The following is a 22070-nucleotide window of genomic DNA, read 5'->3' on the forward strand; positions in this document are numbered from 1 at the left end:
TCGCTGGGACCTGGAGCCGATCCTAGGAGAGGAGGGGCACGAGGCAGGGTACACTCTGGACAGGTGCCAATCCATCGCAGGGCACACACACTACATGCAATTAGGGAACGTCAATTAACCTTACCTACATGTCTTTGGAATGTGGGAGGAAACTGAAGTACCCGGAGGAAACCCACCAAGCACACAGAGACAGCGCTAACCACTACACCACCGTGCCCTTCTTCATGAAGCAGTGCTGCCATGCATTTGATTCCCACCTGATGCCCAAACCCCAGCCTCTGGATGCAGTGCCAGTTCCAAGCCCAGGTATAATGGGAGGTTTGCGTCAAGAAGGGGATCCGGAAGCAAAAACACCTAGCAAACCTGCTAGGTTGTGTAGGGATCGGATAGTCCGTTGTGGCGACCCCTCGATCGAAGCAGCTGAATGACCAACAACAACGGTTTTTGTTCTTCATGAAATTACATAATCCCATAATTTTCTTAACAGTCACATAATAGACTATTATACATCTTATAATAGTATAAAGCCGGTAAAAGTGTTTTTGATGAGTCAAAATTCCCGCATTCTTTCTATGCTTGGTGGGTTTCCTTTGGGTATTCTGGTTTCCGTCCACAGTCCAAAGTCATGCAGATTAAGCTAATTAGCTTTCCAATATTGCCCATAATGTGTGTATGTTTGTTCGTGGCCTATGATGGATTGGCACCCCGTCCAGGGTGTACCCCGCTTCATACCCTAAGTCTCCTGGGACAAAAATCTTAAATAAAGTTCTCTTAACAAAAATGCCACATTTTTGCATTTTTTCACAATTATGCATTTTACATTGTTAACAAGACATTGTCCAAAATCCGGTTGTTGTTATCATTGGTTTTATCATGTGCACAGATACCCCAAATTTATACATCAATGAAATTGAGATTTGTTCATGATGATAATGTCCGAGCCGTGCTGTCCTACAAATATATTGCACGCTTTCTGACTAATCTGATTGCGGATTGTGGTTCCCAGTGTTCCACCATGCTGCCAGCTTTCAGCACTGGGGCAGGGCCAGACGCTGCACTCTGACCACAGCAACCTAAGAAACTGAGATTTGTAAAAAAAAAAAAAAAAAAAAAAATTGTACTTTAATGTATCTGTAATAAATTCAGCCTTCTTCTCCTTCTTAAAATTTGACATTTACATTTAGGCATTTGGCAGACACTCTTATCCAGAGCGACTTACATTTTTTTATCTCATTACACATCTGAGCAGTTGAGGGTTAAGGGCCTTGCTCAAGGGCCCAACAGTGGCAACTTGGTGGTTGTGGGGTTTGAACCTGGGATTTTCCGAACCATAGTCCAATGCCTTAACCACTGAGCTACCCCTGTCCTCTATGTGGGTAACTTTGATTAATTCGAAGGGAAAAATATGACAGGAACATGCATAACAGCACAAAAATATATATTTATTTAAAATAGGTACTTTTAACATTCAGAATATAATAATTATAAAATATTTTTTAATTATTCTATGCCATGATTATTTACTTAATAAAAAAAGGCATGCCATGCTGTTATAGGTAATATCATCCACAAGAGGGCGCTGTGATGTGGCCCAAAACAAAGTGGAGCAGAATATTTCAGTAATTTCCTCTAACATCATGGACCACAGTGCTTTATTTCTCACATACTGTACCACAGCATCTTGCCAACAATTACAAAAATAAATAAATAAATAGTTTAATGTAATGGAACATCCTCATTTCTAGTTATCCCATTTGTTATAATCCCTATAAACTGTTGTTTCCTCACTTTTTCATTTGAATAAGGCAAAAAAAAAATCTATTCTTATGTTATGTATTATGTATTATAATTATTATCTTTCTAAAGTGTGATGTCCTTAGGTGCTGACACTCGAGACTCACAGCATAAACGTTCACACTTCCAGCATGTCCTAACAGCTTTACCATATCAGTGAGTGTATGTGGTGTTTTCCCCTTTTTTAAGAGCTACATATTTATTTAATAGGTTTATAATTAGACAGAAGTTATGTGGAGAGTTCACCATGCAAATCGCAACATAAGCTGATTTGACTTGTGATGAAGTTTGTGATGAATAAAGTAGTAGAATCGATTGACATTTACAGAAGACTTTAAGCCCAGTACTGTAATGAGACGCTTAGCCACAATAAAACATTTAAATAGTGAATCTTATGGATATTCAATGAGTTGAAGGCTTGATATTTGAAAACTGACAGATAACTTGTCACCAACTTGCTAAAGAGATGCGTCTGTCTGTGACATAACTGTGTTATGTTATTCTGTACTGTCCCAGTTTGACTTGAACGCCCCTCGTATAAAGACCTGATTTGTAGCTGTCAGAAGTTAAATGAATCAATTCCTCCTTTACAGAGCTTTTTTCAGGTAAAAGCCATAATGTATGTACACACTACGTTTCCAAAAGTATTCGCTCGCCTGCCTTCATATGCATATGAACTTGAGTAACATCCAATTCTTCAATCCATAGATTAAGTCATTAATATTCACCGAAAGCAACAGGCCGAGCCCAATGACTGTAAAACAACCCCACACCAGTTCCAACTTGACTGCGCATCAGTGCACAAAGTAAGTCCAAAGGGCCTTATATGCAAAGTACGCTACACAACTATAAAAAAAAGAAACAATTATGTCACATTATGAATTGAATAAAGTGGTTTTATTACTTTTCCTGTTATTTTAACAGTCAACAGTGTTTATTGGTGAGGCAAAAATCTATTAAATCCAATTTTGGGACTTTAAAATTGTTTTCCTTTAAAATCACCAGGTATTCAGTTTCTGAATCTTTATATGAAGTAGCAGGACTTTAAATGAAAAATGATTAATACTTGAATGCTTAACATTCATCTGTGATTCACTGACATCATAAGCCTGAGCGAATATTTTATATTTGTTGAATGAGATTATTTTCCAATTGCGGTGAGTATCCAGACATCCGTCCCACACAAAAGCACCAGTGGAGGGTAGTTTGATTTTTAAATTGACATGGTATGATGCAGTGTACTTCATGGCTACCAGTAAAAACCAGCAACCATTTTATGCAGGTAATGACATCACGTACGAACTAAATCTTTAGACTTTAAAGTGGCTAGTTACTGGTTCCACGACACACAAGGATAGAAGGCTATTAGAGCTTTTCAGTTTTAACTTGCTTCTTTTGTTGGTTAATCAATAGGATTGATCCAAATGATCATTTTAATACATACATATTTTCTTCCACATTTTATAATAATTTCAATCATTTTCTTTTAATTATCTGAAGCTGCTTTGCGTTGATGATCATCAAATAAAATTAAATGGAATTGAAAGCATAAATATGGACCTGCAAGAAATGTTTTTCCTCTACTGGAACACATGATGTCACTGTTTCTTCACATTTAAAAGGTTGCTTGCTTTACAATAATATAATAAATATAATAATGTGTATAATACACCTTTATAGATTGATCATGTGACTGACTGACTCACGCGCTGTCACTGTCCCTGGCTTAATCAGGACCTTGGATGGTTTTTCTTATTGTGGGCCACATGGTGGTGTAGTGGTTAGCACGGTGGTCTCGCCTCTCCAGGGTCGGCGGTGCAATTCCTGCTTTAGGTCTGTTTGAATGTAGTTTGCATGTTCACTCTGTTCTTGGTGGGTTACCTTCCTCCTACAGTCCAAAAACATGTGGATTTGCAATTTCAAAGGGCTTGCAATGTGTTTGCTTTTAATGTGACCATTAAAACCTGGCATTGGCATGCTGTGTAGCTCGCTCCCCGTACCCAAGTTTATCCTTAATTCATTCATTTTATGATTGGCATAAATATATAAGCATTTCTTTATTTTACAGCCAGTTTGGAAACACCAACCAGCCTACAGTTATATATTATTTGGGCATTTGGCAGACGCTCTTATCCAAAGCGACTTACATTTTTATCTCATTATACATCTGAGCAGTTGAGGGTTAAGGGCCTTGCTCAAGGGCCCAACAGTGGCAACTTGGTGGTTGTGGGGTTTGAACCTGGGATCTTCCGAACCATAGTCCAATGCCTTAACCACTGAGCTACCCCTGGCCCCTGTAATAAACAATTACACAGTTTATATGAAGCACCTATTGTAAGTCCCTGTAAATAATCTGTTACTTTTCTAGCAATATTAATACCATTTCTATCAGAATAAAAAAGTTTTATGATGGGCTTCGTTTGTTCATTCATGAGCACTTTGTATTGATTTGCAGTAACCCTTCCTGCTAACAGGGGCTGTGGCAAAAGAAATAAATGTCCCTCACCCCAAAGTTATCATAAAACGACAAAATCTATAAAAAGCATCCTTCATTCAGACAGCCCTAATGTAGTAGCAGGGCTCACTGACTTTCACTTGGGTCCAGCAGTGCACACAGTGGGAATTAATCAGCAGAGTATTGGAGAAGAAATTGGGCCTTTTTTGTGCTGTTGTTTTGGGTCAGCCTGTGCTCGACTCGAACAGGTCAGTGCTCACAATCAGATGTGGCTTGAACAGCTACGGGCATTGAAGTTGGTATGATCAGATTGAGAGGAGATGATTGAAAGAACAGATACACAAGGGACAAACCAGCTAAAAAATAACTAATCAATTAAATTATAGCTATTATATATTATATACTGTACAGTATATTAATTCGTCTGGCACTTTTATCCAAAAAGCTAAAAGTGACTTCTTCTTTTTTTGTTGGATTTTAAACTAACCACATCCAGATCACTGGTATGTCATTATTATACCTGTATATACTCACTCACTCAATCATTCCCTATACTGCTTATCCTGTGCATGGGTGCAGGAGGTTTGGAGCCTATCGCAGGAACACAAGGTGGGGTACACCTTGGGCTGGATGCTAATCCATCGCAGGACACGACACACACTGCTTGTCTATGAACTGTGGAAGGAAACTGTATTTTGGTGCCCTTATCCATAACAACTTATATTTTGTCTTATTATATATCTGAGCAGTTGAATATTAAGGACCTTGCTTAAGGGCCCAAGAGTGGTAACTTGTAGAACGTGAGATCTTCTGATCAGTAGTCCAACGCCTTTAACCACTTTATCATATGACACTCTATTCTTGCTGATCAATGGTAACCACTGTGGGGACTTGCTGGAGGTGTTAATTGTTGTGTTGAGCGATGGTCAGGATGGTGTGAAATGGGAGTTTCAACTCTACAGTAGAACTGTAGTTAGTAATGGCTTCGTGGTGTTCACTCTCCTGAAACCTTTACTCATGTTGTGCTTAGAGATGATGAAAGTGTTTCCCAAGCCGACATTCCTTGTATAAGTGCAGGCATAGGCTGTGACTGAGCTCGCAAAAGGAAACATGGGTGCTGAGACTAAGTTTGGCTTGCTGCAACTCGACATGGTCACCAATCCAAGACTTGACTTGGGCGTAGGTTCAGGACAGGAGAAGCCTGATTGTAAGCCTTCCCTGGAACTGAGCTAGAGCTTTAGACAGGGGAGGACACCTTGTGGGCCTTTCGCGAAAGCTTGACCAGGAAAGCATGTTATCAAAGCCATGCAGTTGGGCGAGCATGACATTCCTAAAGCCAGGGGTGGGCACAGTGTTTCCAAAGGCAAGTGGGCAAATGAAGTGAACACAGCTGCCTTATCCTGGACACCCTGTCAAAGTGAGGGGAAACCATGATGTAATGCTTTAGTAGTTGAATCTAACATTTCTGGTAAATGGTGAGTAAGAAAAGAAGCTTTGGCTTGTTTGTTTCAGGGGCAAACAAACTTGAATCTATTTCTTGTGTAACGTCAACACAGCACACAATAGCTCACTTCAACCCACAAAAATACAGTGGCAGCCATGTTTGCACCACAATCACTAAGTAAGAAAATAGGTAAATGGGTAGACATTTCCTTTAATGTAAAGCATTCTTATAGTATAATGTTAGACCAGCATAACGCCTTTGTTCGAATGTTGAAACAACGGTCTAATTCCATCTCCATCTCATAGTCCTTTGGAAGATCCACTATGACTTACAATGGAATTGCATCACATCTTTGAGAAAGCAGTCTGGGGCATGGAGGTCTCCCATGCAGCTTTCAAGATGAAATCAAGAAATATCCAAGTTATATATATAAAAAAAGTACCTTGCTACCTTTTTACTGCTGAGTCTTGCCATGCGGGAGTATCTCCTTCGCCTGGGATCGACAGCATGAGTGTTTACTGTGATTGCACCCTGTGGGTCAAGTCCAAGGAAAAACAGCCTTCGGGAAGAAATAATTGCAGGCTTGAGTAGGGATTTCAGCCATCGGCGTGAGTGGGTTGTGCATGGTGACTGGGGTAGCTTTTTTAATTCAAAGCCTGCAGAAAAGCGCCTTTCCTCAGGCTCTCATCAACAGTCTGACTGCTCTCATGTATCACCACTTTCTCTCACTGATGGTAAGTTGTGTCTAGGAAGACGGTGGCAATTTATTAATTTTATTTCATCTTTGCTGGTGTGCCACTGACTCTGTTCCCATTTCTGCCTTTATGTGGCTGTGTTTCATTTCTAGGAGAAAACGACCTTCAAAACAACCTGTGCGTCATGAAAAGCATCTCATCATCAGACCCGAAATAAAAAAAATCAAAAAGTTATTTTACTTTGCACAGGCTTCATAAAATTCTATGACCTCTGGGACATTGCAGAGTGATAGAAATAAAAAAAAAAACAATGTAATAAAATGGAAATATTTATTTATCTGTTTGGAGGTTTAAGGAAGGACAGTGCTGCATAATCATCAAAATAGGAAGAAATTTGCTGAACACAGATAAACACTCATAAAAAGTTAATACCATCATGTACTATCCAGAATTGTATTTTCGAAAGAGAACACAGGTGATAGGAAGCATGGGAATACAGTCGGTGCTGCTGAAAAAGAAAACATTATTACTATTTCTATTGAAGTGCGTTTAGTACCTAGCTTGACTGCTAATTGTCTAATTAGCGGTACATAGCAATTTTAGAGGGAAAATGCTACATTATTGCAATACATGAGTCATACTGTATATTACTTGATTGCACAATAATTACTAGTAAAATTTCTAAGCTAATTAACTTTTCCCAGCTATTTGGCAGGATTAAAACTGACTCCCATTCTCAGACCCTGATTGAACAGGATTTTAAAGCTTTGTTTGAGTAAGTCGAAAAAATGTGGAAACTTGATTACAAACTTGATTAAACCAACAAACATACAAAAGGATGCATTTTTCAAGTAAGCAAAAATTGATGAAGTAAATTAATAAATTTATTGTAGCTCATGCAATATTTTAGGCTCATTGCAGCAGTCCACATTGCAGACCGAGATTTTGTGCTTTTCATTTTGTGCCGATTATTACAACCAAACGGCAGCAATAACTTTTTGACAATGACAATTGTATGAAGAGGTTTAGGGTCACCATAAAAATCTATTTAATTTCTGACTTTATTTTTCCTTAGAATTCTGGTAATTGAGTCTGACTTTTGAGATTAAACTTAGAAGTCTGAGGAAAAAAAAAGTCTTCTATTCCAGGGCGATGGTCACTGAATAAAATTGTAGAGTGAAATATTAATATATTTTTTATTAATATATTTGCTTTTTTTATTAATATATTTTTTACATTATTTCAAAAAAAGTTTATATAAGTTTATTATAATTATATATGCTTTTTTTATTAATATATTTTTTACATTATTTAAAAAAAAAGTTTATATAAATTAAAATATAATAAAAAAAAAATATTGATTTTTCCCACTTGAAATAAAAAAGATGTGTAACTGAATAGATTTTTTTTCCTCACCTCTAATAGAGTACATTTTTTTTATTGTGTTTATCTTTATTGATCGCTTAGAGCCAGTCTTAGCTCAGGTAAGTAACATTTAGTTTTCAAAGCTTCACTACAAGTGACAATTTCTCAGATAAACCTAGAGGCAGCTGCATCAAATATTAACAACGAATGACATTAAAAATGTAAAGGTTTACACAACATTGCATGCTTTTTGTCTTTTCAAGTGTAACATCCCCATCAAACAGATTCCGCAAGAACATCAGATAATTATCTTTTTTACTCTCATTTCGTTTTAAGAAAATAGAATAAATGGAATAAATAACCATATTTCTGTAACTCTGTTAAATATTAACCACACTGACTTTAAATGCATATAATCTTAATGTTTATTAACAATAACACTCAAACATCAAGTTTTCCATAGCTCCGTTTGAAAACAGTCAACGAACTGGAAATCATGGTATCTTTATTTGAAAAGGAAATCCTCTGTCTCTCGAGGTGCTGAAAAGGATCCTAATTAAAACCTAGGAGACGCAAGGCAACGCAACATGTCAAGTACATGGGATTATAAATGATTAAATAAAACCCTACAAAAACATGAAAAAGGCCTTATTTATGAAAACAATGAATAATTTATTGCTTTCCTAAGGAGTGGGTGATAATGAAGGTGATGTCTGTGGATTTACCATGGCTCATAAATTTAAGACTTTCAGACAGACATGGGGACAGACTTTAAGTCTCACGGAGCCGAGACAAATCAAAAGACACCTCCGTTAACGTCATCCATTCCATAAGACACCATTGAAGTCTTCTGGCTTTTGAGGATTCCTCTAGTTATTTATTCAAAATGTCCTGTTTCTGATGTATATTTCAATACTTCTTTTTTTTTTTTTTCATTGGCCAGAATAGCACTTATGCATTACTCAATAGTTTTTTGGTTATCCATCTATAACTCCCATTTGAATTTGTACTAAAATTGACTAAGATCTAAGTTGCTCATTATTTTCAACTAGCAGTATTTTTAACCACATTTTATTATGAGGAATAAAGCTCCTATGGACAGATATTTGCTAAAAATAAAAAAATGTTTTATAATGTTTGCAGCAATGAAATTTCAAACATACTGTAGCTAATATACATACATATAAATATTTTTACTTATTCCACTTAAGCCGTGAGGATTTTAGTTCCTTTACAGTGGTAAGAACTTAAATCTGTCCATGGTTATTAGTTTCATCACTAAGTCTAAGACTAAGCCTCTTGAACACACCCATAGTGACTTTTTCCCTATATTCATTATTAACCAGTGTCTGCAATGCTGGCCAAGTCTCCAGACATTTCTCATTTAGTCTTCGCTTCCATTTGCATATTTTTCCATATCTTAACCAAAGTTTATCTTCATTGTTTTAATACATTTTCGTAATACATTATGTTTCTACCCTCACTGACCTTTTCAATAATGTGTCGTCCTAAAATATTTAACTCAAATGTCTTCTCTGGATTCTCTTTGGATTTTTAAATAACCGAAATTGCAATGTCTCGCCTTGGCACAAATCACTAAGTTTAGCATAGCCCCAAATCTGTTTCCCACCCTGAAAACCCCATCAGTGAAGCGTGGTGGTGGTCGAATCATGTAGGGTTGATGCTCTTCATCAGCAAGGACCGCTAAACTGCTCAGGGGTGATGGCATTTTAAAAGCAGGCCAATCCTAGAACACAAAAAAGCCATTCAAGATTACAAAAAGACAAAGGTAGCACAACTCCAACCATACTGCCCAAGATACGCTGGTATGGTTTCAACCAAAAACATAATTGGCCCGATGGTCTTCAATCCTGTTGAAAAGCATTGTGTAAATGTTAAAAATGTCAGTTTAATTCCAGATTGCAACAATGCAAAGTGGAGAAAATTTAGTGTATTCTTAGTTGTTCTGTGTTGTCATGCAAACTGCATGCATCTTGGGAACACTTGTGTGTGTGTGTGTGAGAGAGAGAGAGAAAGAGAAAGAAACACAGATTATTAAGTCATTTATTATCACATAATGGTTGAAGACAATGTACCTTTTGTGTAGAGTGCAAGCAAGAATTCACTCTGACAGCATAACTAACAAGGAGAAGCACAAAGGTAACACAAACATAAGGGCGCCCTTGGACATAAAGTGGCCAGCCACCCCACCAAACCCCTGAGAGTGGAGGCGACAGCATCCAAACATGCCGGTCTGTTATAAATAGATATATAAAACTAAAGGCTTAATTTTTAGGCTACATGTAATCAGTGAGACTGGGGCTACTGTATATCCTGAACACTAATTGAAAGCCTATTCCATAACTGTGAGGCTTTGTAAGAGAAATCAATAGCGGTGTTTTAGAGGAACCACCTGCTATCAGATATATTGCCATTACAGTGAGTAATACCATATGGTGGCACTAGAACCAGTTCGCATTGGCAACAAAATGTTTTAAAACCACCACGCTAACTATCGTCAGAATTGTGAAAGCCACCGGCGACAAGTGTACTAAAGTTGTTGGGTGGCTGTGATTACTGAAGGGCAGGAATGGCCAACCTGTTGTGGAATGGCCCTTTTAAAGTCAGGGCCAATACACAGGTTTAGAAGACATGTACATGTGGCAGCGGGGTGCCAGTCTGGGAAGTGAGCTGGGACCATGTGTGTGAAGACAATTTAGATATAATTTTAACGACTATTACTATCCAGTTATCATGTTCTATCTTTTCAAATCAAATGTTTGTAGTAAAGCCTAAAATCGGGACAAGCATATGGGTGATTTCATGCTTTTTTCCAAAGCATATGGACACTTCAAAAAATTTCTGCTTGACAAGTTGCAGCAGCCTCCCAAAAAAAACAGATGCTACATTTTAATTGATATATATTTGGGTAAAAAAAAAAGAAATGTATATATATATTTTGGTCTTGTGCTGTACAATTTAAATGGACAACATTACCACTCTAAGGTATATTAAATAGTTCGGTCTACCAAAAAGCAATACTCTAAATTAGCAATCTTCATGACCAAATCTCACCATAAACCTTATCTGACCTTTAAGAAGTGTGCTGTTGTATTTGTTTTGGTAAATATTGTCTTTTGAGTCCACAAGTATGGATGCTTGGGCCCTTCTTTTTTTTTGTCTGTGGACCTGATTGTAGGAATAATCACTGTTTTTTTCCATTCAACAGACTTGAATTCTTTCTTTTGACCCAGAACACGCAATTCAGCATATAGGCATCATAGCAATAGTACGGAAGAAACTTTAATTGTGAGTAGAAGCTACTCAAAGGTGAACTTCAACATCCGAATTCAAGTTTGCCAAAATCAGGCTTTTGAACCAATAAAATTTAAGAATGTGGAACTATAATTTCTGATGGGTTAAAAAAGGAAATCAAGGGAAGGCGTACACCTCGGACAGGGTGCCAATCCATCACAGGGTCAAAGCACACACTCTCAGTCAAACACTACAGGCAGTTTAGAAATGGCAATTAGACTAATCTGTATATCTTTAGACTGTGGAAGGAAACCAAAGTACCTGGAGGAAACTGGGAGAACATGCAAAGACACAGACTCAAACCTTTGACCTTGGAGGTGAGAAGCCAGAGTGCTAACCACTACGCCACCATGCCACTTTAGCCACTAATTAGCAATTGTCTTTTTGCTGTTTGATGCTTATGGCCTCAGCATGTGCTCCAATATCACACATCATTAACAACATAGTGTTGCTCCATGCATAAAAAACAAACAACCAACAGATGATAAAAGTGCATTTAAGCAAATGTATTAAGTACTTTGAGTTTCAATTTGCACACACAAGTTGTTTAAATTGATTAATATATTTCTTTAATATCAGGAAAGTAGTATAACAACCTATTTCTTATTGTACACATCCTCAGATCTTCAGGGAGCATCAGGTTCCATTCAGATAACCCTGTAGTGTCTTCACAACAGGCATAATTGTTTTCATGAGGAGAAGTTATCCAAGGACTTTTAAGGATCAGGCATTCCACTAGGTGAATGTTGATGGGAACGACTGCAGTGCATTCAAAGCACCTTGGACAGGATCGTCATTCATGGACAGATGGCCTTCTTCAAAACCTTTGCCTTAAACGCTCTGGTTCTGGAGATCACTCTAAAAAATGATTCTGTGGCCTTGTAAATTTCACAGTTATAAAAAAGTTATGTTACCTTAATAAAATCTCTAAAAGTCACATACATGATTGTTTGAGTTAGACAAATCAAAATAAATGCCTAAAAAAACAATTTTTCATTTTGTCTTAAATTTACACTATAATTTAAGTTTACTTCACTAGTAAAAATCAGTATTTGACTAACTGAATTATATTTTTAACATGCACTTAATATTTTTTGATACATTTCAATCAAAATATCTGTTAATGGAGTAATTGTACTGATTAGTTTCAAGAACTACAATTATAAATTATTCCAACTCAATATTCTTTATTTTTAACAACAAAAACTTAAATAATTGAGTAAATTGCCCTGTGCAAGTGCTCATGGGAAGTCTGGTGTAACATCAGAGACCAGAAGGCTGTGAGGATGGACATGAAGCACCTGGAACATTCTGGAACACTCCTTACAAATCCTGGTGAGTAAACAGCTAACACAAGTTACTGTAATAATGACTCTGTCTGCCTGCACACACAACTTTATAGGGTGTGAGTTACTGTTCTGAATCCTGTCACAGCCGAGCTCCAGAGCTAACAATAGCTAGCAACAGGCCAGTCCTGGGGTTCATAGTGATTTAGCTTGTTTGTTCCAACCACCGAACTGCTCAGCTAAAGCGGCGTTAATACAGACACTTAAAATCTGGCGTAAAAGGAGAGATTTAACACCGAGCAGCAGCGCGTGCATGTCCGGGTTTCCTCCGGGTTTCTCGGTGTAAACGGCGGCGGTTGTGCCGCAATATTTGAATTTCTCCCGCCAAATGCGGTGATTTTGTGCAGCCTACCGCCACTGTGGCGAGGATATAAAACTAGCATGTTCAAATACAGTAATTAACGCATTTGTACCGGTCCACCTCACACACTGAACCGCGAGTCTGCTCGGTCACTCCGACACTTTAAGGAAGAAACTCAGAACAAAGCAGGTTTAAACAGCAGAAATGTCCGGGTTCTGGCAGTGTTTTATCTGTTACTGTATATGAGTATTTTAACATGATTAAACACTGAGCACGCAGCAGCAGATGTTATAAAATTAATGTGCTAAGTACTGTACTAATAACTAAAGCTATGAAATATAAAGATTTAGTGAAAATACAAAATTTCTCTCAGAATTAGAATTGGGAGAAAGTAATATGAAATTTAAATATTTATATTTACAATGTTATGTATGTTCTGATATGTAAGTAAAAGAACCTAAAACTGATTGATTTTGTGTGTGTGTGTGTGTTTGTGTGAAACATGTTATATATTTTCTATATCTCTTTCACAGCACCAGCACCACTAATGAAGAAAAGTTGAATAGAGATAAAACAGGAGGTAAATGTCAAGTTTTTTAAATGTTGCAGAAGTATTAAATGTGTAACCATTGAATCAAAGATAGAAATAGACTATTAGTCCAAAAAGTATGTATTTGAATGGAAGTACTATTTTACCAGTCTGGTAGACTTTATAGTAACAGTCACACTTGTACTTACTTGTATACTATTATTCCTTTTTTAGGTGCCAGCATTATGGGATGGCGGTGTAAACTGTGTGCATTTGTCGTATCATCAAAAGGAATTTCGATCATTACCGAGTGAAGCATGGTACTGTTGGTCATGGATATTTAGTGTCCTGTCTTCATTTAGACTGTCATTGCTTCTTTAAGACCTGAGAAGGTCAGCACACACATTTGTATGGATCCCACAGTTTGCAGGAAACTGAAGTGTGAAGGTGTGCAATCTTTCAGATGTAAAATGTGACTCATTAGATTCTAATACAAAAGTCTACTTTCCATGTGTTAACTGTATAATACTTGTGGCATGAGTATTGTTTCTGAAACTGTTTATTAATAACATAAATTCAGCTCTTTGTTTATGATCTTGTTACATGTCATTTGCAAAGTAAACCAGGTTGAGTTTAGACTTCATGTCTTGTCAAATTTGGCAAATAAATGTTTAATTAAAATGAAAATGTGTGTATTGTTTCTTTTATTCAGTTAAAATATTTAGTAAATGAAGCACATTTGTTTATTAAATAATAGTATAATTTTCAGTATCTTCTACCTTCCATTTCAATTATATCTACTCAATTATTTTACTCATTTTCACTTTTCATTAACTTCTAATTTTCATTACATTTACTCAATTTTGTACATCATTGTACTAAATATAGTTATTCAGGTCTACTTAATTTTTTTACTGACTTGTACTCAACTCATGAAGTATATTTTACATGATTTTTATATTTTTTTATATTTACTCAATATTTTTAAGTGTAAAAATGTTTCACCAAAAAAATTGAGTACAGCACAGTTTTATTTTTTAGAGTGATGCCTTCCATAAATGGTTATTATAGAAAACATTATTATTTTTGTTTAGTAATCATTTACAACTCAAATTCCAGAAAAGTTGGGACGTTTTTTAAATTTTAGTGAAATGTAAACTAAAAGACTTTCAAACCACATAAACCAATATTTAATTTACAATATAAATAATTTTTAAACAGAGATTTAACAATTTTATGCATAAAATTGGTCTATTTCAAATTTGATGCCTGAGTTGAGACAGGTTCATGGTTTCGCATCTCCTCTTCTTTTCAAAACAGTTTGAAGACATCTTGGCATTGAGATTATACGTTTCTGGAGTTTTGGTGTTGGAATTTGGTCTCGTTCTTGCCTGATATAGGTTTCCAGCTGCTGAAGAGTTTTTGGTCGTCTTTGACGTATTTTCCAATTTAATGATGCACCAAATGTTCTCTATGGGACTGCAGGCAGGTCAATTCAGCACCCGGACTCTTCCTCTATAAAGCCTTAATAGCTGCAGTACTGTACAGTATGTAGTTTTGCACTGTCCTGCTGTAATACACAAAACCTTCCCTGAAATAGGCGTTGTCTAAAACCTTTCAGCATTCATAGTGCCTTCCAAAACATACAAGCTGCCTCTACTGTATGCACTTAGGCACCCCATACCATAAGAAATGGTGACTTTTGAACTTAAAGCCGATAAAATGCTGGTAGGTCCCCCTCCTCTTTATCTTGGACGGCACGGCATCTGTGATTTCCAACAAGAATGTTTGGACTCATCTGACCATAGAACACTTTCCTTCATCAATCATTTTAAATGAGCCTTGTCCCACAAAACATTACAGTGCTTCTGGACCATGTTCACGTATGGCTTTCTTTTTGCATGATAGGGCTTCACTTGGCATCTGCAGATGGCATGGTGGATTATGTTTACTGACAGTGGTTTCTTGAAGTATTCCTGGGCCAATTTAGTAATGTCAATGACACAATCATGCGGATGAGCATTGCAGTGTCGTCTGAAGGCACGAAAACCACGGGCATCCAACAAAGGTTTTCGGCCTTGTCCCTTACACCATTGCAGATTTCTCTAAATCTTTGTGATTGTGTTATGCACTGTAGCTGATGAGATTTACAAAGTCTTTTGGCATCAAATTTGAAATGAGCTCATATAGTGGATAAAATTATAAAATTTCTCTGCTAAAACATTTGTTATGTTTTTTTATGTTCTGTTGTGATTGATGTAATTTGTTTATCTATAAGTCTACTATTTAGTCTATTGGTTTTTATTCTATTCAAATAGAAAAAATCATCCCAACTTTTCTGGAATTCAGGTTATATTGTATAAAGGATCTTCTTGTACGAGACCATGTAAGCCAGACTTGCTCTTATAGAAAATCAAACAGCATTGGACCAATCAGAATCCAGGGCTCAACAGTGCTATGGTATAAATGAATACACAATAGCAATTAGTGATAAGCTCTTTTTAACCATGTTAACACACAGATTACGTGGGAAAGTCCACAGGAAATATTTTTAATTCCTTGAGCTCACAGTGGAACTCTAGTAAACAGGATAAAGCATACAGCATGCCCTGTTATTGCAGCCCATTTGTGTGCTTAGCGCCGGTAATACACACAGCACGCATGCAATATTCCTTTCCAGCATAATGCGCAATTACTGGCACACATGTTGACTTTACCTGATATGAACGAGCCTATACGGTGCGAGGAGATATTATAAAAACCGAGATCAATCCTCATCGGGGACAGATGTAACCCAGCCGGAAAATCTCCCTCCCCGGGGTCAGAGAAACGCACTTGCCTCACCTACTCTGATAACCTTTAGCAAGGTCCAACAGCATTATTGCTTATTGATTGTACAATTAGGGTATTTGCTTTTCTGATTGTGGAATTACGGAGCTGGTTCACCGGGATGAATGCATGGCTTAAAGGGGCACAAGTCGGAATGATGCTTAAAGGAGAACTTATTAAAGAGAGAAGGCTAAGTCTGGGAGAAAGTTTCAGGCACTCCAGATGCGGCTTAATTAAATGTACAAGTGCACATTACCAAGGCAAGAGACGGGCCATCTGCTGCTCTTGCGAAGACATGCCAAGGAATGAAATATTCATACACACACACACACACACACACACGCACAAATTCTGTTAAAAATGTATTTCTAAAACTGCTAACTGCTATCACACAGTCTCCTGCTCTGTTCTTTGTAAAAACCTCCATGCCAATTAGCATGCAGCCGAGCTAGCATGTGACCTCTTGGCACACAACTTCGCATATTAGCCCACAGTATCTGGAAACGTTTCTTTTTCTTTTATACTGTATAAATCACAGTCCAGATCATCTCAAGCCTCTTATTAGAGCTTCAAAATGTTCTCAGTGTCACCCCCGGGGAGAGGAGCTTAACCATGCAGTGTCATTACACGCTGCTGTTAAGTGCAGCATTAACCATACCTGACAGACAGACCAGGGTGCTGCTTCTTCATTTTTCACACTCTTATCTGATAAGTTTCACCAGACTTTGCTTGTTGCACCCACCTACAGTAGACGTGGCATTGACCGCAATTAACGGGGGGCTTTAGAAAACGTTTATTAATTGTGTCTGAAGCCAGAGACATTTGCTTTTCTGCTGCGTCTGCATTACCAGTTGCAAGGTGTTAAGATTCATGTTAACAAAGCAACTTTGGGGACAATCCTAGCTTGCTGCATAATCAGCCGTTTGTTTTTTGATGTCTCCATGTGGATGCTGCGAAGATTTAAATTCCCAAAAAACAGTTTACGTCTCACTCTTTCTTCAAGCATCAACTGCACATCTAAACTGATACTGTAATCATAAACAGTCTAACTTGCAATTTGCTCATATTGAGCATCCACTTAGCACTGCCTTTAGTGTATAATTGTAGAAGAGTAATGGCTTTCAATCCTACTACCAGATGTTGCCTAGTCTTCCATTTTAGGTTGGTTTTCTTGTCAGGATTTGTCCTCATTCATTTATTCGTTCATTCATTTATTCTTTTATCTTCAGTTAATGCGTTATTATGGTCACTATTGTGATGATTCTAAGATGTATTCTGAAAACTAGACCTAAGGCAAGAATATATCTTATATGGAATATAATCCATCCATCCATCCATCCATCCATCCATCCATCCATAATCTATACTACTTATTCATATGGTCTCAAAAAGCCTGCTGATCACACCAGCGACCCCAGGGCATTAGACAAGGTACTTCCAGATTGGATGCCGACTTATCACAAGGTATAACCCTAAAGGTGACTACAGAGCCTGCACCACATGTCTGTGGGCTGTGGGAGGAAACCAGTGTTTTCAGAGAAAACCAACCAATGTCAGAGAAAACATCCAAACTCCACCCCCTTCAGTTGTATTTATTTATTAATTTTACTATTATTATTATTATTATTATTTTATTTTTTATGAATCATTAGGCTAAGTGGATCTCTGACAGCCCTGGGATTTCAACTTACAATCCTTCATTCACCAGTATATGATCAAATGCCAGTGTTTCATGCTCTAGGTACAACTGAACTGTTGGACCGCAAAATGAGATAAATGTTATTTCTGAACGTTTATTCCTTTTGGCTGATTCTCTGGCACACATGGTTGTTTATAACAAAATGTTTAATTTAAAAACATAATTTCATAACCTTATTATAAGAAGCTTTGAACTTGTTAGAGATGGAAAAAACATGACAGGTAATGATTGTGCTTTTTGATCAAAATCCAACACATCCTATCAAACCATCGCATCACATCTTTCTATCATATGGTCAGTAAAGCAAAACTGCAAGCTGTGAAAAGTAGCAGCTACTGCGAGTGAACTAAAAAGATTTTTGGAGAATGTTGAAGCCAAAAAATATATAGGATATTTACACTCTGTTACATCACTCCATGTCTCTCCAGCAAATTGATTTGGCGGGATGCTTAACTGATAGGCGCTAAGAATCAATTTTAAAGTTAAAAGCCCTATGTGACATGTCACATAGATATCTCTCTTTTTTTTGTTATATCAAGTTATTTAAGAAATGCATCCAGAACAGGATAATATAAAATATTAGATGTTATAAAATCATCAGAATTGTTAAATAGAATGAAACTTTTTATTTTGAGAATTTTAAATGAGCGAGTTCTGTCACATGTGCTACCAGCACAAAGCACCATTTGGAAATTATCCCATTCCCTGTAGCACCAGGATGTTTATTAGATGTCACTTACGGACTTTATAAGTTAAAGTTAAGGATAAAGATGAATAAGGAACTTTATATAGAATATTTAAAGGGTTTTTGACACCTGCGTCACCCTGGGTTGTTATGGGCTACCGTCCATGTATGTTCTGTAAATTGAGACATTATGTATACCTTATTGGATGTTAAATATGATAAAGTTAGTATGTAGTGCAAGCTTTGGCTTCATTTCTGAATCTTTACTCTTCTTGCTCCCATCACTTGCACAAGCTGTGCGTGGGAAGCTAGGTTCACCATATCTGCATTTTTTTCTCTACTCGTGCTCTGAATTGGAATTTCTGCACTGTGTTATAACTTTATAGGACCACAGGCAGTGACATGTGAAGTTAGACACTTGCATGAAGGACATTGAACATTGCATACCTGTACCCATAGGTTGATGGGTCATTTACTGAAGTGAAACTAACACTAATAGAGCAGGACACTGATAAAGCTGTAAACTGAAGTTTTTCTCATGATGCCTCTCATGAACTTCAACAATCGTAATTCAGAAAGTTTTATGTGCAACAAAACTTCTCACTTTGTTCCTTGATGTAATTAGCCACCACTGTTTGCTGTCTTAATGGCAACAAAATCCCAATCAATAGTTTAATATATTTCTCTTATTAACACTCAAACAACACGTTCCTAAATTACCACAAACATAACTGCAGGTTATGCGAATTATCCAGACAAAACTGTGGGCGGTGGAGTTTTATATATATATATATATATATATATATATATTTTTTTTTTTTTTTTTTTTTTGAAAATTCATGCTTATATAACCCAAACAATGTTGGCTTAATATTTTGGCAGTTGTGTTTCTTAACACCTCTTTTTTTTGTGACCAAAGAAACATGCATAAAATATTCTCTCAGTCTGCAATACCTCTGGCTCCATTTGAAAAAAAAAAAAAAAAAAAAAAACAGAAAGCTGCAGGAATCTTACTGTCCAAATATAAAACATTATGATATAAAGGCAAGAATCCGATTCTTTAGAAACCTGATTTCAATCTTACATCAATAAAGGAAAAGAAATGAAATTAGAAATAAATGAATGCGAACAATAATACAGAACAGTCAGCTAAGGTGCGCTTTGAATCCTGAGGCATTCCTCTTCATCAGTTCATTTTCTCTAGATGAGTCGACTAAAGCTTTTCTAATGCAAGTTGACGGGACACGACAACGCAGGTATTAAAGGTGTTAAAGGGTGTAAATGGCTCATTAGACTGTCTGTTGTTCGTAATTAACATGTTTGTTGACAGATTAATGTTCTGTTGAGCTTCCACCGTGACTGGCAGCCTCTCAAAACACTGACTAATGAAGCCTGTCAAACTGTTTACAACTCACCAAAGTCTGAAATATTCATGGCTTTTCAGCTTAACAAGCAACCAGTCATATTCCTGGAACTGACAAGAGTACACCGCGTGTACACCGCCATAACATCACAACACAAATCATTATGCCAAGTATTGTGTAGGGTTCCTGGGGCAGCTCTGGCTCCTCAAGCCATGACTCCACAAAACCTTTAGGTTTGCCTATAAGCAGTGGATCCTTTTGGTACCGTGGGTAACAGGGTCGGGCCTCAATGGATCAGACCTTTCTGTAAATCCCATGGGTACTCAATTGGACTGGGATATGTAAAGCAGCCTTGGGATCGTTACCTGCTGGGTCCTGTGTGGGGTGGGCACTGGTGCACTGGGGGTTCTGATACCTTTCTAGCGTGGCCAGCCCCTCATCCCCGGTGCCCATCAACCTGTCATTATTGTAATTGATAATCATCGATGTTAATGTGTTAATGTTATGTGGCACTAATGTTATGGCTGATTGGTGTATAGTTATGCCAGCATATACCGTATTGTATTTACCTGAACAATGAGATCAACTTGACATATTAGAAAGCACAAGACGAGCTGAAAATGGTTTGCATGGCCGAGTTCCGAGATGAAAACCACTCCTGAGCAAAAATCACATAAAGGCTCGTCGCAGTTTTGCCAGAAAACATCTTGATGATTCCCAAGACTTTTGGGAAAATACTCTGTGAACTGACGAGACAAAATTTGAACTTTTTGGAAGGTGTGTGTCCCGTTATGTGTGGCGTAAAAGTAACACATTATTTCAGGAAGAGAACATCATACAAACAGTAAAATATGGTGGTGGTTGTGTGATGGTCCGGGGCTGTTTTGCTTCTTCGGGACCTGGAAGACTTGCCGTGATAAATGGAACCATGAATTCAGCTGTATACCAAAATATCCTGAGAAAGAATGTCCGGCCATCTGTTTGTGACCCCAAGCTGAAGCAAACTTGGGTTCTGCAGCAGGACAATGATCTAAAGCGCACCAGCAGGTCCACTTCTGAATGGCTGAAGTAAAACAAAATGAAGACTTTGGAGAGGCCTGGTCGAAGTCCTGACCTGAATCCAATTGAGATGCTGTGGCGTGACCTTAGAAAGGTGGTTCATGCTTGAAAACCCTCCAGTGTGGCTGAATTACAACAATTCTGCAAAGATGAGAATTATCGAAAACGCTTGATTGCAGTTGTTGCTGCTAAGAGTGGTCCAACCAGTTATTATGGTTTAGGGGTTAAACACTTTTTCACACAGGGCTATGTAGTTTTGGATTTTGTTTTCCCTTAATAATAAAAACCTTCATTTAAAAACTTATCTTTGACTAATATTTAAATTTTACAGTTGCGCCCAAAATTATTCAACCTCCATTGGAAATAAGTTTTTTGGCTTTTTTTCTTTTCTTCAAAATTACTAATTTGCAGCTGTTTGTAATAAATCAATGGAACAAGAGCAATTAAAATAAACAAAATTAATATAACAAGTAATTTCTCCAAATTTAACACAAATTGCCCCTTTTAATGATTACTGCAGTTTCAGAATTATTCAATCCCCTCAATAAAATCCCTCATCAGAGCACACATTTGTAAATCAGGTGTTGCCTCCAGCACAGATGAGATGCCCCGACTACAAGACTCAAGAGTCCCTAAAGTGTTGCTATGAATACAGTAGCCTGTTTCACATGGTCTAAGTTAAAGAGACAGTGGCTACTGTACACTACGTGGATGTAGCTGAAAGAGGATGCTACTGTATAACCTGCTGCTATACCTGGTTCCTGATGAGACAAGTGTTGAAAAACCCTCAACTGACTGCGAAGGACCTACAGAAAGATTTGGTGGGAGCAAGCACTGAAGTTTAACCCTGCACTACAGTATAAGGCACATGCAGTACGGAACACTGAAGGTCACACCAGAACATACCCCACTACTGCCCCTAAAACACAAGAATAAGTCAGAAAACCTAATAAAAATAAAAATGAGACTTATGAATCAGCGGTATGTTTGGAGGAGAAATAATGAGACATATGTAGAAAAGTGCACACTGCCTACAGTAAAGCGGCTCGGTGATGCTCTGGGGCTGCTTTGCTTCATCTGGCACTGGAAACCTGCAGTTCAATCGAGGTTCTTATTTTAATCAATACAATTGATTCATTGCATTGACATCAACTTTCATGCAGACCTGGTAGAAGTGTGTGTTTTAACTT

The sequence above is a fragment of the Clarias gariepinus genome, chromosome 16 (assembly GCF_024256425.1).
Source record: "Clarias gariepinus isolate MV-2021 ecotype Netherlands chromosome 16, CGAR_prim_01v2, whole genome shotgun sequence".
Lineage (NCBI taxonomy): Eukaryota > Metazoa > Chordata > Actinopteri > Siluriformes > Clariidae > Clarias > Clarias gariepinus.